Source organism: Telopea speciosissima, chromosome 9 (assembly GCF_018873765.1).
Source record: "Telopea speciosissima isolate NSW1024214 ecotype Mountain lineage chromosome 9, Tspe_v1, whole genome shotgun sequence".
Classification (NCBI taxonomy): domain Eukaryota; kingdom Viridiplantae; phylum Streptophyta; class Magnoliopsida; order Proteales; family Proteaceae; genus Telopea; species Telopea speciosissima.
The window spans coordinates 53,185,735-53,201,294 of record NC_057924.1 but is presented as its reverse complement, the minus strand read 5'-3'; the positions used below and the strand labels follow the sequence as shown (position 1 = coordinate 53,201,294).

The window sequence follows — 15,560 nt, the reverse complement described above, 5'->3', positions numbered from 1 at the left end:
TGCCGATAGTACTATTGCTTGTTTAGGTTATTAAAACCTAACAATGCTATTGCCAAATATATTGCTGGTGTTTTTTTTTTTTGGGGGGGGGGGGGTTATTTCAAACTCTAATCTGGTTCTATCTAAGAGCCGATTGACATATTGCTATTGCTGCTACCTATGGCTGATTCTAAGCCAGCTACGGACAATGTCCAAGTTCAGATCACTACAATTAAACTTTCCGGAGTTTCAAATTACCCATTATGGGCCCAGGCAGTGCAAGCTTACATTCATGCCAAGGGCAAACTGAAATACATCGCCAGATGATCCTCCAGTTCATGATCCTAAGGATCCTACCACAGTCAATGCTCATGATGAGTGGATGTGTGAAAATTCTATTTTGTTAAGATATGGTTACGGAACAGTGTTGAACCTGCTATTGCTTCCAATGTGATGTTTCACTCATTTGCTAAGGATGTCTGGAATGACTTGCGTGAAAGCTTCTCTCAAGAAAAGAATGTCTCCCGCATGTATGATCTCTATGAGAAACTCTTTACCTTCCAACAGGGGGATCTAACCTTGAATGAATATTTTTCCAGCTATAAGATCATGGTTAAAGAACTTCAGATACATCAATTACTAATCTAGAACAATTGAAACAACAAAGAGTTGAATTCCATGTTGCAAAATTTCTAGTTGAACTACATCTTAACTACGAGTTTGTGAAGGGTCAGTTACTCACAAAAGAGAAGGTTCCTTCTCTCCATGAAGTTTTTTCTTATATTAATTGTTTGGCTAATCCATCCAAACCTGACAATACATCCAAGGACAACTCAACTTTTGTTACCAATCGTGGTTGAGGACGTGGTCGTGGCTAATTTAGATGCCATGGACGAGGTATAGGTTCTCAAACCATTGACAAGTCTTCTCGCCAGTGTTCTTATTGTGGCAAACCTAATCATACAGGGGATACCTGTTGGACCAAGCATGGAAAACAGGAGTGGGGGAATCAATGAGCTAGCCAATGCTGCCATGATTGACATTCCTACTGAGAAACCTATTGGTGATAAGAATTAGACTCCTAGTAATCATCTGTATCTCGTGATGATTACAACTAGCTAGTCAAACGCCTTCAACAACTTGAAGCTGCAACTGCCTCTACCTCTACAGCTACCTTAGCTTATAAATGCAGCTCTGCTTTTTATCCTTCTTCTACTTCGTGGCTTATTGATTCGGGTGCTTCATGTCATATGACTGGCAAGTCAAGTTTTGTTCATATTCTTCACCCGGCCATTGATATACTATCTCCTTAGTCTATTAAATGTCTTTTTCTTGGTCACTCTCATACTCAATGAGGGTATAAGTGTTTTGATCCGATTTCTAATAAGCTTACTGGGAAGGATCTTGTTAAGTGTTGGTGGGTTTATACTATCAAATACAATCCGGATGGTTCTATTGAGCAGCTCAAGGCCCGCTTGGTTGTTAAAAGCTATACTCAAACTTATGGTGTTGATTACTTTGAGACTTTCTCGTCTGTTGCCCGCCTGAATTTAGTTCGTATCCTTATTTCTTTGACTGTTAATTTCGACTGGCCCTTATATCAGAAGGATATCAAATATTATAACAATGATATTTCTAGGCAAATTTAAGTTGTGGCTAGGTTACCCAACCTATGGGTACTCTCTCTCTCCCTGCTTTGGAGGGGTCGGAGAGGGGAGGGATCTGTTAGCAGCAAAGTTGACATAATTAAGGAGGATTTGAAAGCATTCAGACATGTAAGGATCAACAAGCTGGTTGAATGGTTCGGATAATCGAACACGGTGGTTCCTACGCTAGAATCTGCAAATTGGGTTTGGCAATCAGATGGGCTGAATTATGTACGCATCCCATCTGTAGTTCAACTTGGTATTATTTTAAGGATTGCATTTTATGGTAGTACCCAATTTCTGCTATCTCGATGATCATTTACTTAAGCTTGGAAACATTATTCCTTTTCAAATGCTCTATATGTTATTTTTAGTGCAGCATGTTTGACATTGCTTTCCTTGGCAAAGCTTGCATCACATTGGAGACACTCAAAATCCTTATGAGCAAGCAATATCTACATTGGAAGAACATTAATTGCTTTTGACGAGAATAATTGATACCCTGTTTGGATTTGGAGATGGTAGTTTCTTATGATCATGTGCCTTCACGGATTGCTTAGCTGACTTTATCGTGATTACTGACCAACGTTCTCTCTTCTATATTTTGGCAGCATCTACACATGATCAAGATGTCTTTAGTTCCTACAAAGAAATAGTCCCCATCTACGTTAGTACAATACAAAGAAACAGTCCCCATCTACGATTGACACAGTACAAAGAAATAGTTCCCATCTACGATTGGCAGGTTAGATTTTCTCCATTGCATTGCTTTTGTTTTGAAGAAGACAAGAATCTGGTTTATGGTTGTCTGTTTCCTTATGACAGGACCAACATCATATGCTCCTATTATTGAAATGGCTATGACTATGGCGGTGGTAAGTACCATGTTTTATTGATAATGTCTGATGGGCAGGTAACTTTTGTTTGGTCCACCTTCCATTTTTAGTATACAACAACAACAACTATTCTTCTGTAGAATGCTTATTTTAGCTTCAACTTTGACAATAAGTACATGACATTGTGGTCATAACTCATAAGCTACTATGCCATGTGTTGGTTCCGCCACTACAGTGTATGGTTGTATGATGGGATACAACATATTACTATCCTCCACTACCATGTTTCAGTTATTGGGTAATCCGTTGCTTTTGAGAGAATGGTTAATTTAGACTATTTAGTGGTTTGAACTTGATTCCATGGTAAGGAAACAAATTTTATGATTAGGTGAAAGGAACTTAAGAGGTGTCAGAACTCTAAAGAGAGAGAGAGAGAGAGAGAGAGAGAGAATATGTTACTTCGCCATTCATTTTTAAAAAGTGCTACAAAAGGAGAGGGTTCCAATCAAAGGAATTTGCTATAGAAAGATCTGAGCTTAGCATTTGGATTCCTATTGTTTTTTATTTTTTCACCTACAAGAACATTACTAAGAAAAGTATATGACTGTTTTTTTTTATTGGTTGGACAATGCAGTAAGATTGGGGTCCAACATGTAATATAGTCCAAGATTTGAAAAGTCAAACTAGGAGCCAGTAGACCAGGATCTGTTATGAATAGGTGAATCGACTAGGTCAAAATAGGGTTTTTGGTGAAATTAGGGTTAGAGTTTGATGTATGGGTTATGTCAAGTTGAGGTAAGGGGTCTATCAGTGAAGGTCCTGAGATGTTTTGATGGATGGAGGTGTGTAAACTTGAATGGGCAACAACTTAGGTTTAGGGTTTCGGGTTTTTGAAAGGTGGAAGATGATGGAATCTAGGGTTTACAATAATAGGAAATCAAGTGGTTGAATAGGCTTAATAATTAGGTTGAGTGTGGGTCGGGTGGAGGGGAATATATTTTGAAAGTTACGACTAAATCAGAAGGTTAAATATGGAGTTATGGAGGTTTCCTACTAGAGATAGGAGAGGCGTAAAAGTGTAATTTAAGACAATCGGCTTGGTGGATGGTAATGAAATTTGGATCAAGTCTCTCTTAGAGTTTGAGGAAGATTCGATCAAATTTTTAGCAGTTTCTAACAGTTAGATTTGGCTGGGCAGAATTCTCGCGAAAATCACCTTGCATGTGACCTTCGAGAAAGGAAGAAGAATAGTTGCAGGTTTTCAGTTTTAGACTTACTTGTGTATGAAGAACATATAGGATCAGATTTTGGGTGATGTTGTAGACTTGAAAAATGCTTGGTGATGTAGAAATCACTCTTGAAATCAGAACTTGAGTTTAGAACTTGAACGTAATAGTAATGGAGAAAACAAATAACCAATTCGAACCACTCAGGCTTCCTACCGCAAGGTCTCAATCGGATCAAACACCGGTTCCTTTCAAATGATCCACCCGGGCTTCACACAGCAAGGTGTCGATTGGATCAAACACCATTCTCACCAACCTTGATCAAACACAAGACAAAAATCTTTAATGGAGAAGAAGAGTAGCAAAAACTTTTCACTAATATCAAAATTCGACTTTAATGTTCGCCCCTTTGCAATCTTTTATAAAAAATTCAAAAATAGACTCCTACACTAAAAAAGAAGGGCCTAACCCAATCCTTAACCTTCCTAAATTGACTAAGAAACTGAAATACTAAAGGAAATAGACTCAAAGCATGGTTGGACTCATAGAGTCTAATCCAACCCAACTTACATAACAATTAAATAGTCACATGACCACTTAGCCAAGTCACATGATCACTTAAGTGACCACATGACCATTAATTAAAAAAAGAAATCTACTAACTAATCCCGTATGTAACCTTATTACCCATGCCCATAAAAGTGGCATATTACATTGAAAGCCCATGGGGTTAAAAGCCCAACATGTATAACTCAACCCTAGACTTATTCCTAAGCAAGGAAGCCCAATTTGGTGATAAATTTGCATCAAGGTGGGATGGAGAAGGTATTCAAATAGATTTTCAGTGCTACAGAAGGAGAGAAGCTATTGAAGGCCTCACAATGTTATTCATCAACAACATCTGATCCTATTTGCAGGACTCCTCTTTATCTTCACTGAGAAAGTTGTCTTTTGCATGGAGAGGTCTGTTGCATCTTCTTCTCCAACTGGGAGTTGATTGGAGCACCTTATAAGGTAATTCAGGAACTCTTTCTTTTTGTTTGGCTCTGGTTTAGCTGCTGGCGACAGAAAATAAATTTTTCTTCATTTCCAGTTAGATACTTGAAAAGGATTACATAAAACATTCCCTTAATTAGTTACTTCAAAAGGATTACACAAACATTCCCTTATAGTTTTCTTTTTCTTTTTTAAGGGGAAAGAAAACATTCCCTTGGATAATAGTAACATCGAAGCAATTTCTTGGCAAGTTTTGATTCCACTAAAGAAGATAAAGACAGTGCACCAAAGTGAAAAATATGAAGAAGCCAGCCCAGAAGTACATACAAATGGTTATTGTGGATAATTTTGAGTTCTGGTCATGAGATTTCTAAATTATTAGAGAGCTTTCAACTATCTTCAACAAGCCATTACTGAATCTTAAATTGGTTCTCAGCAATGATACCAAGAGGATCATTATCTTTCGCTCATTTGGATGCACCATTGTACAAAATGAAAAAAGGTTCACAGTTACAGATCATGTATAAATTGGGTTTCTTATGTAAGATAGTTCCACAATTCTTCACCACTATTCATATTGCCATGCGTGATATTGTTTTAGATCTTTCAGATTTCCATGTTAGTTCGGTCGTTATGTTTTCATCCTATGTATAGTAGTAAGAATTTTTCATGTACATAGCATGAAACCCTAGGAAGTTGGCTTGAGTGAGGATATGCCTTGTTTTTAGGACGAATGACTATGAAGGCACCCCTTTAATAACATGCGTACACCTCTATGAATGTGACAAATTCTCGGTACGATAGTTTCTCTAGGAAGGTAAAGATAATGTATGAACAAACATTAGCTGACTTGGTTCCTATCATAGAAAGTAGAAATATTAATTGTAGCTTGTGGCAAACTCAATTTTGATTATTTCTTATGTGGGATTATTTTCTTACTTGCATTGTTGCTAGATTGGGGTATTCTGTTTGCCACAATTTTGAGATAGCAAAGCTGCAATTATTCCTTGGAAAATCATTTGTGTGTCAAGTTAGGACTATTTGTTTTAGTAATTTTGAAGTAAAAATTCTCCAATCACAGACCATGTATTGCAGTCCAATGTTCTTCTGGGATCCAACTGGCAAAGATAAAGAATGACTCATTATTTACAGTGCCATGCAATACATTCAATTTTTTTTATTCAGGTGTTGGGGGGGGGGGGGGGGGAGAAACATGCACTGTTTCAGTGGTAACATCATGTTCTGTGCTGGATGTGCTGTGCCCACCATATTATGAGGCTGAAGGCCAAGACTGTACATACTATAGAGATTTCCCAATCTCACATCCTTTCTCTCAACTATCTTAACTTCTTTATATATTAAAATTTTAAAAGCCATCTATAAAAAAAAAAAATTAAGCATAATATGTAATAAGTGGATGAAAACATTGAAATCAATTTCCAACTTAAGTCACCTTAAATAATGGTCTACCACTTATTACATATTGCCTGCTTTTTAACTTAAATCTATATTTGTATTCTCCTATGTGGAAGTTGAACCCAAAGCCTGTTATTCCTTTTATGAGGCAAACCCAGAAGAAGTAGTGTTTACCATGCATCCATGAACAAAGTCAAAGGAAAAGAGTTACAGCTACTCCTGGTGAATTTTTCTAACAACAATGTTTTTATATGATATGTGAAGTTCTTATTATTTGGTGTTATAATTTATAATTCATGAAGACCAAGATTTGAATTTAGTTTTTCAAACTAAAATAAAACCACAATTGTTTCAAATATATAACATGTCTCTGTGATGCAGATCCAAGTTCACGCAAGAAGAAGAAGGGCAGCCTTTGAGCAGCCTTTGATTTTCGTTGGAGCCTTTACTTGTTTGTTCTTTTATGCTAGGGTTAAAACAGTCTTTTATTGCTTAGTTCTTCCCTCCACGATTTTAGAGGGATAGGTTGCTTTATTTGTTTGTTTTATTTGTTTAAACTTGTACTCCCATTTAGAGTACAAGTATGCTGAGTGTAATTAGGAATCGATTAGGAATCACCACTCCTAATCGACTAGGATTGCTTCTAGGATTAGGGTGGAACTCCCGGTTCAAGTCGATTATTTGTAAGGCCTTTTGGCCCCCCTTTCATTATAAATAAGATAAATCGTGGCAGCTCCCCACTTATTATTGCATAAAAAAAGCTGTTTGGATCTCGAGATTGCTGCCATCGAGCCGCCTGCCCTGCTCCATCTGCGAGCCTGCATCCTTGTGGACTCAAGGTGGTTAAAGGGTGGGTTCTCCTACGACTCCTTGCACCTTGTGAAGGTCGGGAGGTCTTCTTCAATCTTCAAGCGTTGCTTGCTCCCGCACATTAACCCCGCAATTTATCCATTCAACCCTCAACCCCATTAAACATGCAACTCCTACTTCAACTAGGACTCCATTATAATTCCAGATCTAACCATCACCTTCAAACCCTATTCTCAGTCCACCTTCCCTACATCATTCCCCACATTCGACCTCAGCCCTAGCCTATAATTCCCACTCTAACCCCTTCATCTCTTCACTCCATTAAACCCTAAAGCTGTGACCCGATTCGCCCAAAATTGCGAAACTCAAAACTTCTCCAAACCCTAATATCTTTATACCATTAAGATCTCTGAAACTGCCTTTTAAACCCTATAAACCCCATTGTCATTACTTAGCCCTGACCCTAGATTTTGCCCTAATAACCCTAATCTGCCCATTCGGCCAACCCTTAGACAGAACCTGGTCCTAAGTAGAAGTTATTGCACCTAGGCTACATCAAATTGGTATCAGAGCCATGGCTGAACATGGCAGCCACTGCTATGGATCCCACACGACCACCCCAACCTGATTCCCTTGCGCCATCATGGCTATCTTGTAGAAGATCTCAACAGACCAAAGTTCTTGGTGATCGAATGACGACCATGGAACAAAAGCAAGTGCGCCTATTATAAACAACCCTCTATACGTAGAGGAAGATCGGCTATAAGTCCATTCTGAAGTTCATGGCACTCTGGGAAGGAATGAGCACTACAGAGATCATTCCAGACGTCACAGGGACCACAGAGATCAGTCTAGACATGACCGAGGCTACAGGGATCGAAGAAGATATGACAGGGATGACTACAGAGAAGATAGGGACAGAACTACTGAAGCACCGCGAAGACCTAATTTTGAGGAATATTTGAGATCCTACTTCACTGGAGATGAAGCCCGAAGTAAGATTTGATACGAAGGTCAAGCTAGAATTGAAAGAGTATGATGGGACCGGTGATCCACGAAATTCTACGACCGGCTTGCTGCCCTAGATGACTACTTTGATTGGTATGATTTGCGAAGATCGAAAGATGAGACTGGCACGCACTAAATTAATTGGTACTGCTCGAGACTGGTGGCGCAAGACAGAGAGGGATATGGAACGTGAAGGTAAAGCACCTACCAACTGGGAGGATATGAAGTATGATTTGAAAGAGAAGTATTTACCAAGACACTATAAAGCTCAGATGCAAGACCAATTCAACTCCCTTCGTCAAGGGAATATGACTGTATCCGAATACATGCAGAAGTTTGATTCTCTCTCATCTCGCACCGACACAATAGAAAGTGCTACTCAAATGTTGTCCCGATTTCGATTGGGATTGAGATCTGACATCCTCAGAGCTATTGGCGTTGTAGATGTTTTGGACGTCAAGGATTGCTTTGAGAAGGCATTGAAGGCAGAAGACCTATTGAACACTACTAGAAGGTTTGGTTCTACTGCTGTCGACACCAAAAAATCTTTTCTAGCATCCAAACCAACTAATGGTTACAATAGAGGTAATAACACCACTGCTGGTTCTACACAAACAGCCCCTTACACTGGCAGCTCTTCACGTGTGGACAAGGGTAAAGCCCCAATGACTACCAGTGAGTCCAACACTTGTTATCGCTGCAATGAGAAGGGACACTATGCTAAGGACTGCCCACAACGACAACGGCAGATTCATGTAGCTGAAAAGGAGGAAGAAAGCCCTGATGAATTTGATGAACAGGGTATTTATGCATTACCCCCCGAAGATGGTGATGATGGGACTACTTATTTTGACGACTTGGGTGATGAATTTAAAGATACCCGAGGTATACACGTAGTAGCACGTATATTGAGTGCTGAATCCAAAGGTGAAGATTGGCGACGTAGTTGCATCTTCTATACCCGCTTGCGGCGGTGAGCGCTTGCCCGATAATTGTTGATAGTGGTAGTGCGTTAATGTTGTGTCTGAAGATCTTGTGGAGAAGGCGAATCTGAAATTTGAGAAGCACCCGATGCCCTACAAAGTCTCCTTATTGAATGGGAATAAGCTTGATGTGAACAAGCGATGCTATGTTCCCTTACAAGCCCAAAAATATTCAGAGGAAATTTGGTGTGATATCATTCCGATGAGAATGACTGATGTCCTACTAGGGAGACCGTGGCTTTATGACAATGATGTTGCTCTCCTAGGAAGAAAAAACCTCTGTGTGTTTCAACATAAAGGAGAAGAGATCAAGTGGTACCCACTTAATTTGCCTGCAGAAATACGGAAACGTCGTGTCATGCGCACTAATCAAAAGGGGACAGAATCTGAAAATAAATTGCTAGCTGTTCCACAAAGGGAATTTGAACAAATCAGCCTTGATACGGGACTGGTTCTTGCCTTGGTGACTCAAGAGGTTGCTGCCCCAACCGAACAAAAGTTTGCACAACCCATCAAGGATCTATTGCAGGACTTTTCGGATGTAGTACCCAAGAACTGCCCAATGAGTTGCCACCACTCAGAGATATTCAACATGCCATCGATTTGGTACCTGGTGCTATGTTACCAAATCTGCCCGCCACAGGATGAGCCCCTCGGAGCATGAAGAGCTTAATAAACAAGTTGGAGAGCTTCTCAAGAAGGGATTTATTGAAGAAAGCATAAGCCCTTGTGCTGTTCCAGCCTTGTTGACACCAAAGAAGGATGGTTCATGGCGCATGTGTGTGGACAGCCGAGCTATCAACAAGATCACCATCAAGTATAGGTTCCCAATTCCTAGGCTTGATGACATGCTAGACATGCTGTCCAGTTCTAAGATCTTCTCCAAGATTGACCTCTGCAGTGGATACCATCAGATCCGCATACGGTCTGGAAACGAATGGAAGACAGCCTTCAAGACCAAAGATGGATTATTCGAGTGGAAGGTCATGCCCTTTGGCCTGACTAATGCACCTAGCACCTTCATGAGAGTCATGACCCAGGTACTTCGCCCCTTCATCGGTAAATTTCTTGTTGTCTATTTTGATGATATTTTGGTATACAGTAAAGACCCAGATGAGCACATAGACCACCTGAAACAAGTTCTCAGAGTACTTCGGCAAGAGAAGTTGTTTATCAATTTAAAGAAATGTTCCTTCATGCTGCCCAAGGTTGTTTTCCTTGGTTTTATAATTTCTTCAAAGGGTGTTGAAGCTGATCCGGAAAAGGTCCGAAGCATTGTTGAATGGCCTACTCCGAAGACATTTACTGAAGTGCGAAGCTTCCATGGTTTAGCTTCTTTTTATAGGCGATTCATTCGCAATTTCAGTGCCATCATGGCACCCATAACTGAATGTACCAAACAGAACAAGGGTCCGTTCGCATGGACAACAGCCGCTCAAAAGGCCTTCGAAGTGATTAAGAAGAAGATGACTGAAGCTTCGGTGCTACACCTGCCCAACTTTGACCATATTTTCGAAGTTGCTACTGATGCTTCCCATGTTGGTCTAGGCGGGGTTCTTATGCAGAATGGGCACCCTATTGCATTCTACAGTGAGAAACTCAATGATGCCAAGACTCGGTACTCTACTTATGATATAGAGCTTTATGCTGTTGTTCAGGTCTTGCGGCATTGGAGACACTATCTTATTGGCAAAGAGTTCATCCTGTACACTGATCATGAGGCACTCAAGCACCTCCACTCACAAAAGTCCATTAGCACCAGGCATGCGAAATGGGTTGCATATTTACAGGATTTCAACTTTGCCCTCAAATACAAGTCGGGAAAGGAAAATACGATGGCGATGCATTGAGTAGAAAAGTCCCGACCTTGAACACTTTCTCACCCATGCACTTAGCATCGAGCGGTCGAGAGATGAGTATGCTAGTGACAAGGACTTTCAAGTCCTATATGCGATTTGAAGCAGGGTGGACAGCACCCTAAGTACTCCTTGCATGATGGTTACTTGTTCTTCGGAACCCGGCTGTGCATTCCCGATTCGTCCTTACGACACCACATTATCAGGGAGTTACATGGAGGAGGTTTAGGAGGACACTTCGGGAAAGATAAAACCATCTTACAGGTAACTGATCGGTACTATTGGCCTCACTTGGCCAAGGATGTAGAGCATGTAATCAAGCAGTGTCGAGTTTGCCAGCTAGCTAAAGGTACCAAGCAAAACACAGGCCTCTACTCACCACTGCCGATTCCTCACCAGCCATGGGTTGACCTCAGTATGGATTTCGTACTTGGTCTACCCCCTACTAAAGAGAGATTTGACTCCATCATGGTGGTGGTTGACAGATTCACCAAGATGGCACACTTCATTCCTTGTCGAAGAACACTTGATGCTTCCCACATTGCCAAGCTATTCTTCAAGGAGATTGTTCGCATCCATGGGTTACCCAGTACCATTGTATCCGATCGTGATGTGAAGTTTATGAGTTATTTCTAGAAGACTCTATGGCTGAAAACAAACACCAAGCTTTTGTTCTCTACTGCATTCCATCCCCAGACTGACGGATAGACAGAGGTAGTCAACAGGAGCCTTGGTAATTTGCTGCGGTGTTTGGTCCGAGATTATGAGAAGACATGGCCCTCTATCCTTGACATTGCTGAGTTTGCATACAACAGCTCCGTGAACAGGACCACCGGTCGTACTCCCTTCGAGATTCTTCTTGGGATACAACCCTGCCGCCCGATTGATCTCATTCCCTTACCCCCTCAAGCTCGGGTAAGTATTGAAGCTGATGAGTTCATTCGTCATATCACCGAAGTGCATGCAAATGTTCGGCGCAAGATTGCACTCAGTTATGATCACTACAAGTCCACTGCCGACAAGCATCGCCGATTCGTTGAGTTCAAGCCAGGCGACATGGTCATGGTACGGGTGAATCCAGAGCGACACCAACCGGGTGTCAACAGTAAGCTTCATCCAAAGAAGATGGGTCCATATAAGGTGCTGAAACGTATTGGACCTAATGCTTATGTTCTAGAGTTACCTGATGATATGGGCATAAGCAATGTTTTCAACGTGGCTGATCTATATTTGTACACGGGGCATCATTGCGATGATGGCAATTCAGAGCACATGTTGCGGCTACCCCAACTGAAGCCACCTCCAGAAGATGTGATTGAAGAAGTTCTGGATGATATGCACAAGATGACTCGTCAAGGCGCCGGTTATCACTCTTTCCTTGTCAAGTGGAAAGGTCCACCACGCCAGGACAGCACTTGGATACATGCCGATGATTTCAGGAGGCTCGATCCGGAGTTGTATGATCGCTACATGGCATTCACCCATTCATCGGAGATGAATGTTTATAAGCCGGGGAGAGCTGATGCAGATCCAAGTTCACGCAAGAAGAAGAAGGGCAACCTTTGAGCAGCCTTTGATTTTCGTTGGAGCCTTTACTTGTTTGTTCTTTTATGCTAGGGTTAAAACAGTCTTTTATTGCTTAGTTCTTCCCTCCACGATTTTAGAGGGATAGGTTGCTTTATTTGTTTGTTTTATTTGTTTAAACTTGTACTCCCATTTAGAGCACAAGTATGCTGAGTGTGATTAGGAATCACCACTCCTAATCTGACTAGGATTGCTTCTAGGATTAGGACTGGAACTCCCAATTCAAGTCTGATTATTTGTAAGGCCTTTTGGCCCCCCCTTTCATTATAAATAAGATAAATCGTGGGCAGGCTCCCCCACTTATTATTGCATAAAAAAAACTGTGTTTCAGATCTGAGATTGCTGCCATCGAGCTGCTGCCTCTGCTCCATCTGCGAGCCTGCATCCTTGTGGACTCAAGGTGGTTAAAGGGTGGGTTCTTCTACGACTCCTTGCACTGTGAAGGTCAAGAGGTCTTCTTCAATCTTCAAGCTGTTGCTGCTCCTGCACATTAACCCTGCAATTTATCCATTCAACCCTCAACCCCATTAAAGCTGCAACTCCTACTTCAACTAGGACTCCATTATAATTCCAGATCTAACCATCACCTTCAAACCCTATTCTCAGTCCACTTTCCCTACATCATTCCCCACATTCGACCTCAGCCCTAGCCTATAATTCCCACTCTAACCCCTTCATCTCTTCACTCCATTAAACCCTAAAGCCTGTGACCCGATTCTGCCCAAAATTGCAGAAACTCAAAACTTCTCCAAACCCTAATATCTTTATACCATTAAGATCTCTGAAACCTGCCTTTTAAAACCCTATAAACCCCATTGTCATTACTTAGCCCTAACCCTAGATTTTGCCCTAATAACCCTAATCTGCCCATTCGGCCAACCCTTAGACAGAACCTGGTCCTAAGTGGAAGTTATTTCACCTAGGCTACATCACTCTGTTTATATCACAATGTTGTCTAACAATGCCTGTCTTTGACATTGGCAAATAGTACTTAGCTAATGAAGCCCTGAAAATCACCTGAACCGCATTTATATGTTTCATGAATTTTTATACTAAACATGCATGACACTAAGAATGGGAGGAAGAACATTGTTCTTTTGAAAGCCATCATCTGGATAATACCATTGGTCAGTGACATTTCACCTACAATATTGTACAGAATTTACTTCTTGTGATCGTTATATATTTCTCTTTTTTCATTAAAAAAAAAAAACGCACAAATTTATTTTATATTATTTTTGCACACTATTGGACATTTATGTATTTTCATTTTGTGACATGTGACATGTGGCATGTATATTTTGTGACTTGGAAAATTGATTAAATTGGTACCATGGTTTTTGATTTACTAGGTTAGTGGATCGAGTTTGTGGATGATCGTCCGGATGAGCCATTTTGTAGTTCTCGGATTGACCACACCTATAATGATGTATCACGTGTTTCTGTATGCATTGTTGGATTGTGATAAGTTTGAGGTGTACAAGTCAAAATTACTCAGACTATGGGAGACATGATGACTAGTCTTTTGATGATAAATACACATAAGGTCTGTGGAGTCCATCCATATAAAGACCTCATGTACGTTGAGTGTTGATCTTAATGACTAATGTTCCACTTGCCAGTGACTTTGACAATTACGGAAGTGTACACGTACCTACAAATGCCAATTTAAAAGGTTTTATCATCAAAAGGATTTTGTAAATTGTAAAAAAATATTTTTATTTATTGCTATAAAATGATTATTTATTTTCTATCTTTGCAAAACTGATTTTGATTTGTTTTATATAGTAAGGGTAATTTTGTATTTTTGGTCTCTATTTTTGTTTGGGGGTATTTTTGGTAATTGTCAAAGTAAACCCAAGAGACATTATGAGTATGGATATTAGATGGTTAACATCTCACTTAGGGTTGGATTTATGGCTGGTCATCTCCACCCTAGATAAATAAAGAAATCCCAAAAAAATTAATTCCTTTGAAAACATATCACATCGTTTTTTTTTTTTTTTTGTTCCCCATGATAAAACTATCCTAACTATATGTGTCTATATTTGTCGATATTATGAAAGAGATATCATCTATAGAAGAAATAGATCGATAATGAATAGGAATAGAAAGAGCTACCCATTTTAAACAATACATGTCTTTCACACATGAGACTCAAAATCTTGTGCTAAAGAGCGTGGGGTTTCGAGTTCTCTTCAAGGCATAATATTGATTGAGAATGCTCATTGAATGAGCAATTCAATAAGAGATCTCGGATCGAATCAATATTGAAATAACAGATCTCGGATCGAATCCTTTCCCGTTCTGCCTGGGCTTCAATGCTTTTTTCCTTTCCGTCTTCACCATTCTCTGTTTTTTGGAGTACTGTACCATCTACGTTGACAAATGTGAATAGAATCGCCAGAATCTTTGAATCTTCTCCTTCAAAGTTCGTCAATGGCCGATTACGATTTAAGGAAATGATCTGAAACCCTAAATTTTGGCCTGACATCTTTCTATTTTTTTTCGAAGCACGGTAGAAGGGGGTTAAGAAGAGCAGAGTTGGGTTTTCCTTGTTTTCACTGAATCCCCAATTCATGGTTGATTTTTCGTGGATCGAATTCTGGTTTGAAACTGAGAGTTTGGAAGAGAAATAGCGTCGGCGAAGACGTCCCAGTCGAGGGGATCGATGGCCTTAGGGAAGGTCGTCAATGGCAGCGTTCTAGAGAATGGATAGCAGCTTGACCAGAAACTTAACCTGTTCATGAGTGGCGGTTTTGATGCTGACGCTTATGTTTAGTCGAATTGTCTCTCCTTGAATGAGAAGGTCCGTTTCTTCCATTTCCAATGGCTGCATTATTTGACAAACTTCTTTTACTCTACTCTGCTGTAGTGTTTAGTTCTCTAAGATTGGTTGAATGAAGCTTGAATTTTTCTTATTATGCTTTGTTGTTGGGTTTTTTACTATTTGTCCAATAGTCCTTGTTAATTTGTATAATAAATTATGGTCTTGTAGTTTAAATGTTTGAAAACCTCAATCGAGTTGCTCATGAAATAGCCTGCAACTCGATTGCAGGTTTTTTTTTTTTGATTTTCTTTATAAGGGTAATTTTGTCATTTCACTTTATGTTTTTAATACTGTTAGTCATGAACTGATGAAATGAGTGTAATTATTAACATAACCTCAGGGTACGTAGAATTTTCCAAAACTGAGGGATAAAATCATATTTTCGTCAAA

The 15,560-nt window shown here is 40.0% G+C and overlaps 1 pseudogene; it reads left to right on the top strand.

Moving 5' to 3' along the window:
• The first annotated feature begins 8,033 nt into the window (after positions 1 to 8,033).
• On the top strand, positions 8,034 to 11,727 carry LOC122639082 (annotated as a pseudogene).
• Positions 11,728 to 15,560: the final 3,833 nt, after the last annotated feature.